This window comes from Nicotiana attenuata, unplaced genomic scaffold (genome assembly GCF_001879085.1).
Source record: "Nicotiana attenuata strain UT unplaced genomic scaffold, NIATTr2, whole genome shotgun sequence".
NCBI lineage: Eukaryota > Viridiplantae > Streptophyta > Magnoliopsida > Solanales > Solanaceae > Nicotiana > Nicotiana attenuata.
The window spans coordinates 261,420-265,425 of record NW_017671190.1 but is presented as its reverse complement, the minus strand read 5'-3'; positions in this window follow the sequence as shown (position 1 = coordinate 265,425).

The following is a 4,006-nucleotide window of genomic DNA, read 5'->3' as shown; positions in this document are numbered from 1 at the left end:
CTCCAAACCACTCCAAAAATACACCCCTTACTCCTCTCTTCCTCCTCTTTCCACGTCCACAACCCGTTTCCCTCAAATCCTATCCAAAGACTTCGAATCTTGGATCAAAATTTTCCGTCCAGAACACCACCTTTCCCAAACCGGTCCAAAATAATACCGTAGAATCGCCTTGCCCTCCTCTTTCACACCCTCCAAACCCCGGCCCTCGAAACTAACTAGAACTGCTCGAATATTGGTTTGAAATTTCCGGCCGAACCCTAGTTTCTCCAAATTACACTAGATTGATACCACAGGGTCTCCTTGCTCCCTTCATGATGAATTCAACGTCATTGGCCCTCGAACTTGTTTGGAGTCAGTCGAGTTTTGAATCTGAAAATTGGTCGGTGAGTTTCCTTAGGTTCTTAGTGTTTCTTTTAATTAATTAGTTGTTTTGAGTCTAGTTTTATTTGTTTTCTATTCTTCTGTGTTATTTTTGATATTTAATTTGGTCAATTCTGATCTAATCCTCGTTTCACTTCTGTTAGTTTAAATGTTCAAATAACAGTTTATTAGTTCAAGTGATTAATTGTTAGTTTAATTGGATTCAATTCAGTTTTGATGTAGCTGCTTTTCTTCTGATAATAACAATGTGTTCATTTGGTTGTAATTTGATTAGGAATAGTTAGTCTTTTAATAATTGATTTCGTGTTTCAAATCAGTAGTTGTTTTGTAGCTGTTCAGTAATTGGTAATTAGTAGCTGTTTGAATTGGTTAAGTAATTGAGTTAAATTCTTTTGATGTATGATTTTGTTTTTAAATTCAGTGTTTGTTTTCAAGTAGTTATCAGGATTAGTTTAGTTAATCTGGTTATAACTGAATAAGTCAGACTTTAGTTAGTCAAGGGTTTGGGTTTAGTTAACTAGTAGTAGTAAATTCAAGAGTATCCAGGGGTAATGTGGATTTTATTTGAAATAGAAGTAATGCTAGTATCTCCTACAACTTTCTAGATAAGGGTACAATTAGATTTTTAGGAAGTTTAAGGTGTTAGCAGGAGGAACAAGCTAGGAAATGAGGGAGCAATTAGCTAAAAGGTAAAAATAAAAGAGGGGCTAAAGTGTTAAAGCTGAAATTTGGAAGTTGCATATCACTTTGCCTATAAAAGGCAGTGGATGTTGCCTTGAAGAACAAGTTTTGGAGCCCCAGAAAATTCCCCCCAAATCCATTCTCTGATTTTCTGAGTTTCTAAGTTTTGAATTTCAAATTCCAATTCTAGATCCAGCTCCTCAAAACCAAAAAAAAAAAAAAAAATACAAATCATCTAAAAAAAAAAAAAACAAAAGCAAAATCACTGTTCCATTGGAACTTTTAGGTTACGTTCGATTTTCTAGTTATTAAACCACATCTCCCAGTTCTCTCTTTAGTTGCTGAAATTTCAGAGGTATTCTAGTTGATTTCGAGCAGTTTTTGGGTTCAGTCATTCTGTTTTGGGTGTTTGTTGTTGCTGCTGGGTTTACAACTCTGCCCGGCTTTGTTTGAGTGTATTTTCTGGGTCAAGCTTGAGTTTGCTGCGGAGTTGGTTCTAATTTACTGCTGCTGTTACACTTTCGTTGCTGATCTATTCCTCCTCTCATCTGTTTTTTCATTTGAATCCAGGTACACAGCTGTAACTTTGGTACTTGTAAGCTGAAAACATGAAGATTGAATATACGTGAAGAGTCTGATTTAGCTTCTCTTTGATTTGTATATTTAGACCTTTCATTCGCTGATGATATGTGAATCCCTGTTAGCTTTGTAATTGGACTGAAATGTAACTGTATGAGAAATTTTGAATATAGTTCGCATTAATACATGTTAGCATCTGATAATTGGCTCCTGTAGTTAAAATGAACTTGTTGGACTGTTAAACTAGCCTGGACTGTGATCGTTAGATTATGTTCAACTAGTTCTGAGTATTAGCTCGTACTAATTGCCAATTCAGGTAGTATTATATCAATTGAAAGGAAAGGGATAGTATAAATGTGAATAGTACTGGAATTTGGGCTAGAGAACACTGGTTGTAGGCGTCAGCTCTAATTTTAGCGTTTCTGATTTTTATTTTATTGTTAGTTTAATCATTGATTTCTCAAGGAATGTAATGGCTCACAACTGGGCCTGAACCTTAAATGTCTCTGAATTAACTAGTTAGAATATAATGGCATTGGGACCTTTGTCCTACTGGGCTCACACGCCAGGCCCAAAATTGACACACTTAGCTGTGTAGTTCAAATGTTTGCACCAGCACGCCCTGGGCCTGGATCCCATCATCAGGCCCAAATGCTGAATATGCGCTGAAAATGTTTCAATTAAATTCAATATCTATTTCAAATATTTTAGTAATAATACATTGACATGCTAATTAACTAGGATTTTTTCTTTTATTATTAGAGACTCATAAAAATGAAAAATCATAGTTACTCTAGGACTTGCCTCTCAAATAAAAAAATAAGACGAGCCTCGCCGCACAAAACACATAAATCGCGAGGCCCTCAATAAATATTGTATCGAAATACTTAGATTTCGGGATGAGCCGTTTAGCGAATTTCACGGTTTTCCCCAAAGATAACAACGCGCTAGTCGCTTTAGGCGCGTATTCTAATAACATTACCTTCCTAAACTCGGGTGCACATTTATGTGACCCAAATTCAGATCTCAACGAAGTCGAAATGTGTCAACATCCACGGGTGCATTTATGTGACGTGGTTCGAGACACGTTTTCACGACGTTGCAATTCTTGTTAAAATAATAATAAAAGCGGTTTACGATTAAAAAGCACATAAGCTAAAACATGTTTTGAAATCAGATAAATCCAAATCTAACAGTCGAGCGACCGTGCTAGAACCACGGAACCCGGGAATGTCTAACACCTTCTCCCGGGTTAACAGAATTCCTTACTCGGATTTCTAGTTCTCGGACTGTTAACTGAGTCATAATTTCCTCGGTTCGGGATTCAACCGGTGACTTGGGACACCATTAATCTCCCAAGTGGCGACTTTGAATCTTAATAATAAATCCCGTTCCGATTGTCCTTTAAGTGGAAAAAACTCCTTTATGCCCTTGCGGGTGTAGCGAAAAAGGAGGTGTGACAGCTCTGGCGACTCTGCTGGGGACAAAAACCCAGAATCTCTGGTACAGGGTTTAAGAATTCGAGCTTAGAATAATTGTTATGTTTGGCTTTATCTGATTTTCCTACATGTTTCCTGCTAAATGTGCTAAATGCTTTACCGCTTTGATATTATTTGAACTGTATATATAAACTGTGCCGAAACCCTTCTCTTCTCACCTCCGGGGATGTGCTTACTGGTTGAGACTCCCTATTCTGTTAGTGTCATACCTTGAAATAAGAAAGAGGCCGGACAAGTTACTAAGCCGGACGATCTTGCGGGTCCCCCGCACGTAGCCCCCTCCTCGACTCGAGTTGTCCGCTCGGGTAAACAGTCTAGAACACATACCCAGGTTTTGAACCTAGAATAACTTGACTTCATGCCGGATCCCTAGTAGGAACGCTTATTTGCATCACGTGCATTTGCTGTAGGGGACTCAACACAGGGGTTGAGTCCGTCTAGGACAGGTAACCTGAAATGAAAAAGACCATCCTGATGCATCTTACGTGTTGCATATGCATTTATTTGTCTCGGACTTGCATGCTGACCGGCTTTGGAGTATTTGGGAAAAATTGAAAAAAAGGGAGAGAAATAGCAGTGTAGAAAGTCAATTATTTGTCAAAATAGTGTCAAAACTCTGCCGACTTTTTGAGAAAAATGAAAAAAACGGAAAAAAGGGAAAAGAAAATTTGTTTTCAAAAATGGTTTGTTTTATTTGTCAGTAAAAAGAAAAAATCAAGAGTCTTATTTTCAAATGGTTTGTTGAAAAAGAAAATATAAAAAGAGTGTATTTGTCAATGAAAAATAGTCTTGTTTTCGAAATTAGTTAGTTTTATTTGCCTGAACTACGCTGGTTTGATTCTCATCGGATGTGAGATACGTAGGCA